Here is a 16,221-nt window from a genome sequence, read left to right as displayed (position 1 = left end):
CAGGCCCAGGGGAGGCCTTGTCAAGCTGCAGATCGCGCGGGCCGGCCCGGCAGCCTCTCCAGCCCCCAACCTCTGTCCCCTTTCTTTCCTTCCCAGTATCCTGGAACACCTGTGCTGTGGGAGGGGCGCCCAGGCTGGGCCGCAGGACGTGGGGCCACCTGGTGGGGAGGGGAAAGAAAGGGCCAGCCTGTCCCAGGGCGCTCGTCCTCCATCCGGAGCTGGCTCGCGGGCTATGGAGGGAGAGCACCCTGGCCCGCCTGCCTGGGCTTTTGTGAGGATTAGACGCTCCTGGAGGTGCGCGCTAAGCACTGAGGCCTGGCAGTGTTGTGGCACCTGTGCTTGCTGGGGGGGAGGGGCTGTCAGCGCCACAGCCCAAAGGCGTGAGACACCAGCGGGGAGAGATGGTCCTCGGCCTGGGGCAGGAACAGCTTCTGAGTAACTGCCCAGGCTGCTTGTGCCTCCCAGGACAGGAGCAGGCCCACGGACTGCCTTGCCCTCTGACCCCAAGCAGGCCGGGCCCTCCCCTCCCCTCCCCTGCCCTGCCTTCTTGGCAGACCCCAGACTGGAAGCCCTCATCACTGCAGCCTCACTGAGCCAAAGGGCCACGGTGGGCATTCTCACTCGGTGTAGATGGGAGGGGAAGAGTGCTGGCCTTCGGGCAGGAGGCCTCCCTGGGCAGGGCCCCTCCCCGGCCTCAGCAGCCTCATCCCTACACAGGTGTGGCTAACAGGACCCTGGGGCCCCCCTCTGAAGTGTGAGTCAGACTGCAGCCGGAAGGCTGTGCCGTCGCTGCCGATCCTGAGGTCGTACGGGCAGCTCTGTCTGCAGAAGCCCCAGCCCGCAGTGCCGCCTCTTTCAGAGCCTCTCCCCCGTCATGGCTCCAGGGAACATCCGGCCTTCCCAGCGGGATGGCAGGTTGGGCGGATCGTGCCCTTGGTCCCCACCGCGCGCTGCCACCAAGCTGCTGGCTCACTTTCCGACGTTAGCAGTGGGTGCAGCCTGGGGGAGGGCCAGCGGCCCAATGAGCTGAGACCCTTGGGGTTGCTGCTACCCCGGCTTCTGTGCCCGAGTGTCGGGGGGCACAGGACACTGCCCAGGGCAGGGAGGTTGTTGCAGTCTCCCTTGTCAGCTGTCAGTCACCAGCGCTGAGTCCTCAAAGGTGCTCTAAACAGCCTCCGCTGACCTCACTCCCCTATGCCTGCATAGAACTTTCTAGAAAGGTTAGACCAAAAAAAGGTAGGCCTAGAGATATGGAAGAAACTGGCCAGAGAAAGGAAGGGGTATCCTCTTCTATCGTATGTCCGTTCTTTCTTCTGCTTCCTGGGCACCTACTGTATGCCAATCCCTATGCTAGATACTTCGGTCACATGTAGGTTTCAACTAAAAGCAAAGAGCCCTGACCAAGTGGAGCGCCCCCATGTGTTTGGGAAGCAGCTCATCGAGCTGAGCGTGAGTTGCACAGGTGATACCCCGTGTTTCAGGTGAGGCACACAGCTTCCCCCGATGCAGGCCGGGGACCCTCCCCGAGCTCAAACCCTCTGGGGAGGATGGTAGGGCACAGGGCTGTAGATGTCAAAGGCCCCCAGGCCTCCGTGTACTGAACGCCAGGGGCGGCCTCCGGGTGAGACGGCCGACAAGGTCCCCTGGAGAGGGGTTGGCGGAGCGTGCTGGCTGCCTGCCCAGGCAGACGTCCCAGCATCCGTTCCTCGCTGCCCCAGAGCAGGTGTGCTTGCGAGAACACACATCTGTCTCGCTCCACTCAGCTCCCAATCTGTTCCCCTTCCTCCCTGTCCTGCATGGAAAACACCGCGGGACGTGCCTGTGTGTGCCCGGCAGTGCCCGTGCCCCCAGAAGCAGCTGGGGAGGCCCTGTACCCCAGTTGGGCCAGGCAGGGACCTGCTCACTGGCTGCCACCGTATGAGCGACAGAGCCCCCTCAGCAGCCGCTTAGCCCAGCCGTGCTCCGTGGACGTGGCTCATCGCCTGGCTGTGTGCCACCCCCCAGCCTCCCTGCCCAAAGGAGCCTGCAGCTGTCACTGATCATCTGCGCTGATGTTCCAGAACAAGCCCCCACCGCTCCCCGGGCTCTGCGCTGAGCTGGAACACGGCAGGGAGGGGCACAGCTTAGAGGACATGGGCAGGGCAGGGTGCGAGCGCAGGAGTGAGACTCGGTGCCAGGTGGGTACAGAGGCCTCACAAGTGGACTTCTCAGGCCTGCTCTGCAAAGCTGCCGGCCTCCCAGCCATGGACAGCACACTCAAAGTCCGGCACCATTGGTACCCATTCTCTGGGCTGCCGAGCCCGTGGCCTGCTCCGCCTGGCTCACCGTTGTAACTGCAGCACCTGTTTGTTAAGTGATCGAACACTTGAAGGCCACACAAATACAGAAATTAAACCAGGCTGGGAGCGGGGCGGGCGTTTGGTGCAGTGGTTAAGTGTCCACCTGAGACTCTTGCAGTCCATAGTGCAGTGCCTGGATCTAGTCCTGGCTCTGCTCCTGGTCCAGCTTCCTGCTGATGTGCGCCCTGGGAGGCAGCAAGTCACAGCCCACCCCCGTGGGAGACCTGGATGGAGCTCCTGGTTCCTGGCTTGGGCCTGGCCCAGCCCTGGCTGTTGCAGGCATTTGGAGAGTGGACAAGTAAATGGAAGATTCTCTCTCCCCCTCTTTGTCTCTTTGCCTTTCAAGTAAAATGAAAAGAAAAAGAAGAAAACCAGGCTAATAAACTGGGAGGTGTCAGAAGTTCCCAAATTGATCACAACCATTTCAATCTTGTTCCCGACTTCCGACGTTGCACACAGAAGCCAAATGGGGCTGTGTCATCTGCTATTTAATAAAAATTCTCCGCTCTAATCCTTTCTTCGAGGGCAGTTGCTCTCCCCACCCCCCTCCACCCCCATTTATTTGAAAGGCAGAGCGACAGGAAGGGAGACACAGGGAAAGAGATCTTCCATTTGCTGTTTCACTCCCCAAATGACCACGGCAGGGGCTGAAGCCAACGAACGCCGTCTCAGTCTCCCACATGGGTAGCAGGAGCCCAGGTATTTCTGCAATCTGCTGCTTGCCCCGTTGCATTAGCAGGGATCTGGATCAGAAGTGGAGCAGCCAGGCCTTGAATCAGTGTTCCAATAGAGGTTAGCGATGTCAGTGATTGGCAGCTGAACCTGCTGGGCCACAATGTGTGCTTTCTTCCAGAAGGCTAACAGGAGGAGGGAGTGTCAGGGTGAGGGAAATGGTCCAAAGCCACCCGACGAGTTACAGGGGGTCTGGGACCCGGAGCCCCCTCCCTGCACCGTGTGGCCTCTCCCAGGAGCAGGCGGCTGGAAACAAGTTTTCACCCAGGAAGCGGCCACAAGTGAGGGCATTGTCTGCGGCCACTTAAAAGTAGCTTCTGGAACAGATGTCCACGGAAGCCAGCGTGGGCACGTGGGTGCCTGGGGGAGACGGAGAGAAAAGGCAGGAACAGGCGATGCCCACGACCCTCCGGGGAAAGAGCTGATCACTGCCGAGCGCCGAGCTGTGAGCCTGGTTTCCCAGCTGCAGCTTTGATTCCCTGCCGGGTCTCTCTGGAAAGGCAGCCGCTGCCATACTTAGACAGCTGCGTTCATTAGTGCATTCCGTGGGTACTTCCCAGGCACCCAGCCTGGGGAGACTGGGCGAGTGAGGAAGGCAGAGTGGCTGCTAGGACCTTAGTGGGCCTGGTGGTGGAGAAAGGGCAGACATCAGAGTGGGAGGCACTGCTGAATCCCAGCTCTGCCCCCGGACAGCTCGCGACTGGCCGGTGTCAACTGAGGACGCTCTTGGGGCACTCTGCTAGGTGGGGGGAGGGACACAGGCGAGCACCACCGTGGGAGAGGCTGCAGACGCTGTCAGCATGGCGTCCCCGGCTTCTTCCTGCCTTGCTCCCTGCCTGTGGGTTTTTATGATGAGTGGTGGGCACTCAGGGCTAAAAGCTCCCTCACCTGTTGTGGCTGTTTGGGGAGTGAACTAACAGATGGGAGAGTCTCTCTCTCTCTCTCTCTCTCTCTCTCTCTCTCTCTCTCTCTCTCTCTCTCTCTGTCGTCCTCTGGGTAAATTAGTTAATTACTTATTTAAAATATAAGTGAATATGGGACAGGCATCGTGGCTCACATCTGGTGTCAGAGCGCCAATTCAAGTCCCAGCTGCTTCTGATCCGGCTCCCTGCTAACGACCTGGGAAAGCATCAGAGGATGGCTCAAGTACTTGGGCCTCTGCACCCACATGGGAGACCTGGACAGAGTTCCAGGCTCCAGGCTTCAGCCCGACCCAGCCCTGTCCATTGCAGCCATGTGGGGAGTGAACGAGCAGATGGAAGATTTCTTTCCCTCTGTCTCTCTCTCTCTCTGCTACTCTGCCTTTCAAATAAATATTTTTTAAAATAGGTAAATAAATAAACCTTTGAAAAATGAACTATAGCTTAGAGAATCCCACCTATGTCAAATACAAAAAACCTGAACCTGAGGCGGGACTTCCTGAGAAGCCTGCCACGCCTGCACCAAGCCAGGGGCTCCCAGGCCAGCCCAGCCCCTTTGTGTAAACTCCACACCCTCACAGGGCCAGCGAGCCCGGCTGTCTCCCCTGCTGGCTGAGAGGGTGTGGGCAGGGCAGGACCTCCACCCGGCGCAGGAGGCCCTGAGAGCCTGGCGCTGCAGCTCCTTGGCGGAGCCACGCTGGAAGCTGCGCGGTGAGAGGCTGACACCTCGTGGCCGCCGCCTTCTCTCCAGGGCCAGACAGCAGGCACAGCAGGCACGCCGGGCTCTGCAGCCTGCCGGGGGTGTGGCCCTGTTCCCAGGACACTTGATGGACACGGAGATTTGAATCTCGTGTAATTCTCACGAATTGCAAAGTAGTACTCTTCTATTTTTCCCACTTACTCAAAAAACGTAAAAACCATTCTTAACTCGCAGCTGTGCCAAAACAGGCAGCAGGCTGGATTCAGTCCAAGCCCTGCCTTGCTCAGCTCTGGCCACCTGTCCTGTAGGGCGGGGCCCTCAACACTGACTCCACCCCGCCCCCTCCCCCAAGTTCCTGTGCTGCCGCTGGTTCTCAGCTAGCTCGGGCTTGCACACCCATTCTGTGCTGAGGTGCGTACAGGAACCTGGAGTCTTAACCAACATTACTTTTCTTTATGTGAAAGGCAGAGTGAAACAGTGAGAAAGGGAGAGACAGAGGTTTTCCATCTGCTGGTTCTCACTCCCCCAAATGCTGCAACACCCAGGACTGGGCCAAGCCAACACCTGGAACTCTGTCCAGGTCTCCCACATGGGTGGCAGGGAGCCAAGTGCTGGGGCCTTCCTCTTCTGCTTTCCCAGGTGCATTAGCAGAGAGCTGGATAGAAAGCAGGGTAGCTAGGCCGGCGCCGTGGCTCACTACGCTAATCCTCTGCCTGCGGTGCCGGCAACCTGGGTTCTAGTCCCGGTCAGGGCGCCGGATTCTGTCCCGATTGCTCCTCTTCCAGTCCAGCTCTCTGCTGTGGCCCAGGAAGGCAGTGGAGGATGGCCCAAGTCCTTGGGCCCTGCACCCACATGGGAGACCAGGAGAAGTACCAGGCTCCTGGATTCGGATCAGCGCGGTGCGCCGGCCGCAGTGGCCATTGGGGGGTGAACCAACGGAAAAGGAAGACCTTTCTCTCTGTCTCTCTCTCTCACTGTCCACTCTGCCTGTTAAAAAAAAAAAAAAAGGCAGGGTAGCTGGAACTCCAACCAGTGCTCCCATATGGGATGCTGGCGTCGCAGGCTGCTTAGCCCACTGGACTACAACACCAGCCCCTATTTAATATTTACTTTTATTCATTCATTCACCTGTTCAAACAAACTTACAGGGAGCTTCGCTGTGCCCAGGCACTGTGGTAAGACAGATCTGGTCTTGGCTGTCTAGATGTCCATACCTGGCTGTGAAGGGGGATCCAGGGGGCAGGTGTTATGGTCAGGGGGTAGAGGTCAGGAGGGCTTCCTGGATGAGGAAGCGGTCTCTGAGCTGACACCTGAGAGTGAACGGGGGAGGAGACAATGAGGTAAGGTCCAGAGGAAGGCCTAAAGCCTTTAGGAGAATTATAAACTTCAGGGACACAGTGAAGACTCAGATATAGTACGAGGGCACTTCCAAAACTTTGTGAGAAATGCTTATTATAGAAACAAACCATGCATGGTTTTCCGAAGTTTTTTGCACCCAAAGAGACATCTCTTTCAAATCTGACGTCCTCTCCTGTCTGTCTTCAAGGCCTCCAAGTGGGTTGGGCCGGGCTCCAGCAGGTGCTCCACGTGGGTGCCCAGACGTACAGGTCTCCCTGCAGCCCTCGGCCCAGCCCCAGGACAGGGCGCACGAGCTGTCAGTGTCCCCAGGTGGGGCTGGCGGTGGCTGTGACTCCACCAGAGAAGGAGACGAGCCTGGCTTCGCAGCTCCAGGCCCCTTAGGAGAGGAGGAGGGGAGAGAGGAAAGGGCACTGGAGGTGGCAGACCTGGCCCTGCGGGCAGAGTGGTGTGGCCCAGCCAAGGGGCCCCCCGTGGGGAACCACTCCTCCCTGGACACCTTCCTCTGGGTCTCACAACAACCCTGACAGGCAGCTGTCACTCTTCCCAGCTCTGCCACTTAAACACCTCGGTGACCTTGGCCAGAGAGAGAGAGACCTCCTCACTCTGCCTTACTTTCCACATCCATGTCCATCCTTGGCCTCCTCACTTGGATGTTAGAATGTTTTTTTGTAAGGCAGAGTTACGGAGAGAGAGGGAGAGAGGGGGAGAGAGAGAGAGAGAGAGAGAGAGAGAGAGAGAGAGAGAATCCTCCATCTGCTGGTTCACTCGCCAAATGGCTACAATGACTGGGGCTGGGACAAATTGAAGCTGGGGACAGGATCTTCATCCAGGTCTCCCATGTGGGTGGCAGGGGCCCGAGCACTTGGGCCACGCTCTACTGTTCTCCCAGGCCATCAGCAGGGAGCTGGATTGGAAGCGGAGCAGCTGGGACTCGATCCGGATCCAGTGTTCCTATAGGACTCCAGCAATGCAGGCAGCAGGTTAACCTGCTGTGCCACAACGTCAGCCCCGGCTGTGAGGGTTAAGTTCACAGATGTGAACTGTTTACGGCAGCACCTGGCACCAGGGCTGGCCTTGTGGGACAGGCAACCTGGGCAGTCCCACAGGGCACAGGCCCAGGAGGCAGAGGGTCCCACATGGGATTAAATTCTCCACGTTTAAACAAGGAACACTTTCATTTTGTGCTAGGTTCTGCAAGTTGGGCAGCTGGTGCTGCGTGGGTGGGTGTGTGCTTAAAAGTGTTAAGTTGGGAGCTCTGGCCCTTGACTCTGCTATCCGCTAATGCAGACCTGGGAAGCAGCAGGGGTTGGGTCCCTACCGCCCATGTGGAAGACCTGGATTGAGTTCCTGGCTCCTGGCTGTGGCCTGGCCCAGCCCCAGATGTTCTGGACATTTGGTGGATGCGCCGGCAGATGGGAGATCTGTTTGTCTGTTTGTCTCCTTGTCAAATAAATCAATAAATAAACCTTAAAAATGTTGGGTTGTCTCATTACCTTAGAGGGAATAAAAAAAAAAATCTCAATCTTTTCATTTTAGAAATGAGGGGCTGTGGGGCCGGCACCGCGGCTCACTTGGTTAATCCTCTGCCTGCGGCGCCGGCATCCCATATGGGCGCCAGTTCTAGTCCCAGTTGCTCCTCTTCCAGTCCAGCTCTATGCTGTGGCCCGGGAAGGCAGTGGAGAATGGCCCAAGTGCTTGGGCCCTGCACCCACATGGGAGGCCAGGAGGAAGCACCTGGCTCCTGGTTTCGGATCAGCACAGCACGCCGGCCATAGCAGCCATTTGGGGAGTGAACCAGTTGAAGGAAGACCTTTCTCTCTGTCTCCCTCTCATGTCTAACTCTGCCTGTCAAATAAAAAAAAAAAAAAAGAAATGAGGGGCCTGACACACAATTTCTGTGACTCACACAAAGTCACAGGGCAGGGAGCTGCAGAACGAAGCTGGTGAGAGAAAATGGCCATCTTCTTCTTCTTCTTCTTTTTTTTTTTTTTTTTTTAAACAATTTATTTGTTTGAAAGGCAGAGTTGCAGAGGCAGAGGCAAAAGGAGAGCGGTCTTCCTTCTGCTGGTTCACTCCCCCGTGGCTGCAATGGCTGGAGGTGAGCCGATTTGAAGCCATGACCCAGGAGCTTCTTCCAGGTCTCCCACGTGGGTGCAGGGACCCAAGGACCTGGGCCGTCTCCTACTGCTTTCCCAGGCCATAGCAGAGAGCTGGATCGGAAGTGGAGCAGCCGGGACTTGAATTGGAACCGATATGGGACACCAGCAATGCAGGCAGCAGCTTTACCCGCATTGCCACAGCACCAGCCCCCAGAAAACTGTCATCTTAGAGGTGAAGGTAGGATAGCGACCCCGCTCCCTACACCCCTCGGAAGACAACAGAAGGCGAGAAGGGCAGACAGGCCCCTCTGAAGGAGCTGAGAGAGGGATGGGAGGAACAAGAGCATGGACAGTTGTAGAGGTAGGAGGAAAGCTGGCTATTTTGGGAAGCAAAGGGAAGATTTTCAGAGTAAACCAGTGGTGAAGCCATGGAAACGAGGACCGAGAGAGTCTCTTGGATCTCTGCCACCAAGAGGTTACGGATGAGCTTAGAGGAGGGAGTGTCGGTAGAGAGCTAGGGTTGGAGGTCAAGTTCAAAGAAGGAGGAGGGAGCACTGAGGGTGATGGGCATGGCCGCAGGTCATTGTTGAAGCTGAGAAAAGGAGGTGGAGGGGAGGGGAGGAAGGAGGAGAGGGAGGGAGGGGCGGTGGAGGGAGGCAGGAGGGACGTTTGGAGATGCCCAGCACCAGCAGGAAGCTGGGCTGGAAGCACCAAGCAGCTGGGATGTGAACAAGGCGCTCCCATACGGATGCAGACGTCCCAAGATTCAGCTGAATCCACTGGACCACAGTGCGCATCCCAGCGTGGTTATTATTTTATTTTAAAATATTTATTTCTTGGCCGGCGCCATGGCTTAACAGGCTAATCCACCTAGCGGTGCCGGCACACCGGGTTCTAGTCCCAGTTGGGGCACCGGATTCTATCCTGGTTGCCCCCCTTCCAGGCCAGCTCTCTGCTATGGCCCGGGAAGGCAGTGGAGGATGGCCCAAGTCCTTGGGCCCTGCACCCCATGGGAGACCAGGAGAAGCACCTGGCTCCTGGCTTCGGATCAGCGAGATGCGCCAGCCGCAGCGGCCATTGGAGGGTGAACCAACGGCAAAAAGGAAGACCTTTCTCTCTGTCTCTCTCTCCCTCTCACTATCCACTCTGCCTGTCAAAAAAATAAAATAAATTTATTTCTTTATTTGAAAGACGGGGTTACAGAGAAAGAAAGAGATCTTCCAACTACCGGATCACTCCCCAAATGGCCACACAGGCAAGAGCTGGGCCAGGCTGAAGCCAGGAGCCAGAAACCCCTCTGGGGTCTCCCACATGGGTGGCAGGGGCCCTAGCCCTTGGGCCACTTTCCACTGCCTTCTCAGGTGCACTGGCAGGGAGCTAGATCAGAAGTGGCACAGCTGGGACCAGAACCAACGCTCACATGGAATGCAGGCTTAACCTTCTGTGCCACAATGCCACACCCCACCACCACCACCAGCATAGTCATAATTAACAACTGCATCTCAGATTTTCTGAACTCCTCCTGTGCAACAGCATCGGCCAACACACAGGGATGGTCCAGTGTCTGCTGCTTAACTCGATGACTTCTCAGGAAGAAATGAGAGGTGATCCAGGAGTCTCCATGCACAGCAAGTGCTACCAGACTTGTCACAGACGCTGTAAGCCTGTCCTCCATAAGCGTCAACACCTGCAGAATACGCCCCCCTGCCTCGGAGCGACGAGAGGCTGTGCGAACGGCGGAGGGGCTTTTCCTGTGCCACAGAAATCAGAGCTGGGGCAGGTCCAGCTGGCTGTGCTGCCCTAGGCATGAGGGTCACTGCAGAATCCTTTGCAAAAATTCCCACTGCCTTGGATTTTTTCCAGGCCGAGGGCAGAGATCACAGCACGATCTCTCCAGGGAAGAATGGAAGGCCTGTTGCTTGAGCCAGCTCGGAGCGCTTCTGGTAGGCATCCAAGGCGCCCACCACTCATCAAGCCTGCTTCCCCTGCAGCAAGAAGCCAACTGCGCTCGTATGGAACGCCACGTGTAGAGCGCTAAGAATAGTGGAGTGCTCCAAGAACATGGCGCACTTGGCCCGCGTGCAAGTGTGTAGGGCTTAACGAGCCTTTTTTACTCTCAAATCAGGGTGGAGTGGGACAAACAAAAAAACCATTTTCCCCGTGTAGCACGCAGACAGGAAATGAGACCGGGAGCAGAGTATCCTAGTGGACGGTTCTCTGAGCAGGGTTGCCTTGTCAGGGTGTGGGTGGACCCCACAGCCACCAAAGCATGCTACGCCCCAGGGCAGGGAGGGTGAGCTCCAGGCATTAACTCCACAGCCTGTCCTCTGCTGTGACAGGAGTTGGAAACCCTCAACTTCCACACAAATATTTCAATTAAAATGTTTTAGTTTTTAGAAAGATGTATTTATTTAAAAGGCAGAGAGAGAGAGAGACAAAGAGAGAGATCTTCCACCCTCTGGTTCACTCTCCAAATGGCTGCAACAGCCAGGACTGGGCCAGGCTGAAGACAGGAGCTTGAAACTCCGTCCAGGTCTCCCATATGGGTGGTGGGGGCCCAGGTGCTTCTGCTGTCTTTCCTGCAATAGCAGGAAGCACTGGCTCTCCAAATGGCATGCTGGTGTTACAGCCGACAGCTTACCCAGCCGTGCCACAACGCTGACTTCTTGATTGACATTTTTTGCTTCCTTCCTCTAAGTACAGAAAGAAAGGACAGGTTCCAACCAAAGACACAGTTCTGAGCAATGAGCACTCTTAGGAGGCCAGTGTTGTGGGTTTGAGTCCCAAGCTGCTCTGCTTCCGATCCAGCTTTCTGATAACGCATCTGGGAAGACAGTGGATGATGGCCAAGAACTTGGGCCTCTGCCACTCACGTGGGAGATTCAGATGGAGTTCCAGGCTTCAGCTTGACCAAGACCTGGCTGTTGTGACCATCTGGGGAGTGAACCAGCGGAGGGAAGATCTCTGTCACTCTGCCTTTTAAATGAATAAACATTTTAAGAAGAAAACTCTCAGAGGCCAGACAAGTCTCTGACCCCCCCGTTCCACTGTTTGATGAAAGAAGAAATCCGTATGTGGATGCACTCAAGAAAGCGCCTGGATTTTTTTCCTTCATGGGTTGGTGGCTGTCATAGTTGGGACTATGACTTCTACTTTGTAACTTTCTATGTTGTCTGAAATACAGGATGTTACATAGAGTTGAGTAAATGGTCTATTTACTCAGTGACTTTATGATCAGAAAAACAGCTATTTTAATGTTTTTTTTTTTTCTATTCTCAAATGGGGAAACATGACAGGGTTTCAGGCTTCCTGTATTCTTCCAGGGAGGGACAGCACAAGGAGGGGGAGTGGACAAGTAGCTAACTGCCTGCAAAGACAAAGCCCACAGGAAGAACAGGCTGGGGGCACTCTGGGATGGTCCTGTCCTGCCCCCCACCCTCAGAGAGCAAGCACTGCCGGTCACCGCCTGTCGCCAGTCTCCCGGCTAGCCACAATTCGCCCGTTAGTGCTCCCAATAGGTGTCGCCTCTTCCAGGAAGCCATCGATGGAGTCCCATGTCCCTCCCATGGGCTTCTTCTGGGGCATCTCATCACAGCCTGCTGGCCACCCCCACTGGACAGAGGTTCTGGAAAGCAGAGACGATGCTTTGTTTAACTGTGCAGTCTTGGTGCCTTAGAAAAGTGTGGGACATGCTCCCTGAATATTTACTGAGTAAATTATTTATTTGGGGGCCTTCTGTGATCAGAGCAAGGTAAGAGACACAAAGCTGAAAAAGAAACCTGATTCAAAGGATCCTACCACTGGGATATCCTCAATAATACCAGTCAAACCAAGCACTGGTTGAAGGGCTGAAATAGACGCACAGGCAAGTAACTTTAGACCTCAGGGAGGCCTGGACCCTGGGCGTGTGTCCACCCTTGCGTGTTCTGGTTGTGAGGCCTACAGGGGCTGTGTGCATGGTTCCTAGCACCTTGATTAGAATTTGCCTCTCGCGGCTGGCGCCACAGCTCACTAGGCTAATCCTCCGCATGCGGCGCCGGCACCCCGAGTTCTAGTCCCGGTCGGGGCGCCAGATTCTGTCCTGGTCGCCCCTCTTCCTGTCCAGCTCTCTGCTGTGGCCTGGGAAGGCAGTGGAGGATGGGCCAAGTGCTTGGGCCCTGCACCTGCATGGGAGACCAGCACCTGGCTCCTGGCTTCAGATCAGCGCCGGCCGCTGGCCGCAGCGACCATTGGAGGGTGAACCAACAGTAGAGGAAGACCTTTCTCTCTGTCTCTCTCTCTGTCCACTCTGCCTGTCAAAAAAAAAAAAAGAATTTGCCTCTCGCTGTCGCCCTAGGACTAGCTGCTCTTTCCTCGCCGCGGATGTTCGTGAGCTACCCCGGATCCCTCTGCTGCAAGGCGCGCAAGGCGGAGCCTTATTGTAGGCGAAGGCGGTTGTTTTGTTGCTAGAGCAGCGCCTCTGAGCTTACACAACAGCTCGGATGAGGCTCCAGGGGGTGCGGAGCTGGGGAGGGGAACACTCGAGGCCCGAGCCTGGATGCAGGCTTCCCCGGGCTAGCATCCAGCGCCCTGCTCCTGCAGATCGTGTTGGTCCCGGGGGTTCCAAGCCTCCTGCCTGCCCTGCCTGGAACGCGGGTTCGAGGCCATGTAAGCGCCCAGTGGCCGGTGGCCAGGAGCAGACATCTCGCTCGGCCTCACACCCTGGACGCGGTCCAGCAGCGGAAGGGCCCTTCCGTTTGCACGCGATACATTATTGATTTCCAAGGCGAGTCGCTCTTGGTCTCCACTCTCTCCAGAGAACGAGCAGGGGCCGGGCGCGAAGGGGGCTTGGCGGGCCGGGCGGGGAGGGCGGTCGCGAAGTCCACCTGCAAAAGCCGGGTCGCTGAAAGAGGTGGACGTGCACTTCTGGGGGGCGGGGGGGGGACATCAAGGCCATTCAACTCAGGCTGCCGGAACAGAGGGTGGGGCGGGGGCGGCCCCTCCACAGTCAAGGCTCCCAGAGGGGACGGAGGGACCCGGTGCCCGACGGGGCGGCCGTGTGACAGCCTGGGCTTGGCAGCCGGGTCCGGTCCTGAGCACCGAGAAAAGTGAGAGGGCTCCGTCGCCACGCCAGCGCCGCGGGCCCCCGTCTCCGCGCGACCTTGGGCGCCCCCCGGGCCCGAGCGTCCTAGAACAATCGCGCCATCACCCCCACGCGTCTGACCGAACCGTCTCCGTGAGGAACTCGGCCGAACGCTGGGCGCGCAAGGACGGCCATTACCGCCGCCCACGACGGCCCGGGCCACCAGGGCCGAACCCAGGCCGCGCAGCGAGCGGGACGCGACCGGCGCACCCGGGCGCCCAATAAGCCGCCGGCACAGAGCTCAGTGGCTTCAAACCAATGGCTTCAGCCCTTGTTGATGGCCGGGCTTTCTGGCCGTTCCGCCAATAGCGTGCAGCCTCGGCTCGGGAGTGGCAGCCCGACCGTCCAATGACGCACCACCAGCCCACACTCAGCACTTCTGAGGGGATAAATCAAGGAGCCGGCACGTATAGATTCCGTTATTAGGCAGTACGGGAGGGAGAGAGGACGTTAGAGGAAACGGCGCCGGGGCGAGGCACTCATGAGCTAAAAATAGGAAAACGACGATGGTTGCGCCAAACGGGCTCGGCCGCCATCATGCTCTAGTTTCCCCTTCGCCTCTCTCGGTCCGCAGCCGAGGAAGCGGCCTCTGCGATGCTGAGGGGGTGTGTCCCCGCATGATTGGCGCAGGCAGCTCAGCCAATCCTAGCTCGTCAAACGGGAAGCACTTAGCCAATGAGGGGCGACGGCAGCGGCGAGGAATTGGAGGGGCGGAACGACAACTTGACGGGCACAAAAGCCAGCCAGTGACAGCCGGAAACATCCTCCCTGCGGCCAATGGGATGGGACTCTGGGCGGGCCCCCGAGTGTTTGTGTTGTGGTTTTGGGGGAGGGAGGCGGAGGGGAAAGTTTGTTTATTTTGTTTTTAGTTTCTGGGGTCCCCGTGCTTCTGGGAGGTGAAGCGGGAGGGAGGGACCCCCGCGCCCCTCAAGTTCCCCTCCGACGTCGCCCCCGTAGCCTGCGGAGAAGCGGGACCGCGCGCCTCGCCTCGCCTCGCCTCGCAGCGGAACGCCGCGCACTCGGAGCCGGCGCAGCTCGCCGGTGAGTGAGGACCGGAGCCGCGCCGTCCGGCCCGAGGCGTGTGCGTGTCCTCGCGAGGGAGCGCGCGGCGCGGCCCGGGGCCGGGGGCCGCGAGCGCTCGCGGGGGCGGCCGCGGCGGCCGGGTCTGAGGCGAGGGGCCGGCAGGGCCGCGCGCGCCGCCCGCGTCACGCGCCGGCAGGTGTGAGGAGGGGAGGGCTTCCGGGCGCGCGGGCCGCGGCGAGGGCGCTTCCCGTCGCTGGGGGGCCCTGGGGAGCGCGGCCCGCCGAGTGCGCCGCCCGTGCCGGCGCGGGCCGGGGGCGCCCCGGGGCCCCGCGCCGAGACCCTGCCCGGGGCGCCGCACCTGCGTGGTGCCGGGCCGGACCCCGGCCGGAGCCCCCGCGGGCCTTCCCGGAGCCCGGGGCCGCCTCCCCTTGGCCTGGCGCCCGTGAGTTTGCGGCTGAAGGGGCTCCAGCCCCTGGTGGCCCCCGGAGTGCCTGTAGCGCCCGGCGACACCCAGGACCTCCGTGCGGACCGGCCCGTGCCCGGGCTGTGGGCGCAGGCCGGGCCCAGCCCTGTATCCCGCGTGTCTCTGGGCCGCGTTACGGGAGTCCGCGAATGAGCCTCGTGGGTGCCCTGCGGCCGTGCGTGGAGAAGCGAGGTGTAGATCGTAGCGTTGTGTGAAAATATGTCTGCCTGCGTTGCGGGAAATTGCAGCAGTGTGAAGTTTTCCTGTTGGTGTGGCGAGGCACCAGCGGCTTTGGCTTTGGCTTTGGAACCGTGGCTTTGCGTGGTGTCATTAAAAGCCGCCTGAGGAGCAGAGCTTGGAGCTGGCCTCGCCGTGTGAGCATCTCGAAGGCCCCCGCGCTGAAAGCCCCGGCAGTGTCCCGGGCACAAGTCTGAACCAGGCCGGCTTGTCCCACTTGGGACGAGGGACTGATGACAAGGACGCCTTTATTTTCCTTTAGTCCTTGACCATCTTAGGAACGTTTACTTACTTATTTGAAAGGCAGAGCGACAGAGCAGGAGAGAGAGAGAGAGATCTTCCATCCACTGGTTACTCCCCAAATGCCCCCAGTAGCTGGGGCCGGGCCGGGCTGAAGCCAGCAGCCGGAAACTGCATACAGGTGTCCCACGTGGGTGGCGGGGACCCAAGGTACTTGAGTCGTCCTCTCATGCCTCCCAGGCTGCAAATTAACAGGACGCTGGATGTGGGATGCTGCTGTCCCGAGCTGTGGCCTAACCCACTGCCCATAGCACCTGCCCAGCTCTTTACCATTTTGATGAGCTTGTCCCAAGCACCATTATTTCCTGTAGTTTCTGATAGGACTTAAAGAGACATAGAAGTTCCCAAGCTGCTTTTCTTTTCTAAAAATAAACGTTTTCTTATTTTTATTTGAAAGGCAGAGTGATAGAAAAGGAGAGACAGAAAGATCTTGCCTCTGCAGGGTCCCTTGCCAAACGACTGGGGCTGGCCTGAAACCAGGAGCCTGGAACTTCATATTGAACACGTGCTCACAGGGGGTGCAGGTGTTGCAGGCTGCGGCTTAACCCACCATGCCGCAATACCAGCCGCCTCTTTATTTATTTATTTATTTTAAGACATTTATTTACTTGAAAGAGTTACTGAGAGAAAGGAAGAGACAGAGAGATCCACCTGCTGGTTCACTCCCCCAGATGACTGCAACAACCAAGTCTGGGTCAGGCAGAAACCAGGATCCCGAAGCTCCATCCTGGTCGCCCATCTGGATGTCAGGGGCCCAAGTACCTGGGCCATCAGTTGCTGCCTTCTTAGGCACATAGCAGGAAGCCGGATAAGATTTGGAGCAGCCCAGTTTCAAATGCACACTCTTGGGATCTGCTTTTTATGGCCCTTGAGAAAAAGTTTTTTTTTTTCTAAGATGGAGTCACTGAAAAATGTTTTTTAAAAGAT

The 16,221-nt window shown here is 58.0% G+C and overlaps 1 protein-coding gene across 1 annotated transcript in view; it reads left to right on the top strand.

Annotated features, from left to right (window-relative positions):
* Positions 1 to 14,261: 14,261 nt before the first annotated feature.
* Positions 14,262 to 16,221, top strand: part of TNRC6B (trinucleotide repeat containing adaptor 6B) — a 295,987-nt gene continuing 294,027 nt past the window's right edge. Inside the window, exon 1 of the mRNA XM_062202813.1 lies at positions 14,262 to 14,312. The gene's annotated coding sequence lies outside the window, so the exon portion shown is untranslated. The remainder of the gene's footprint in view (positions 14,313 to 16,221) is intronic.

This window comes from Lepus europaeus, chromosome 10 (genome assembly GCF_033115175.1).
Source record: "Lepus europaeus isolate LE1 chromosome 10, mLepTim1.pri, whole genome shotgun sequence".
NCBI classification, from domain to species: domain Eukaryota; kingdom Metazoa; phylum Chordata; class Mammalia; order Lagomorpha; family Leporidae; genus Lepus; species Lepus europaeus.
Note: the sequence above shows the minus strand (reverse complement) of the source record. Positions and strands in the feature narration are given on the sequence as shown.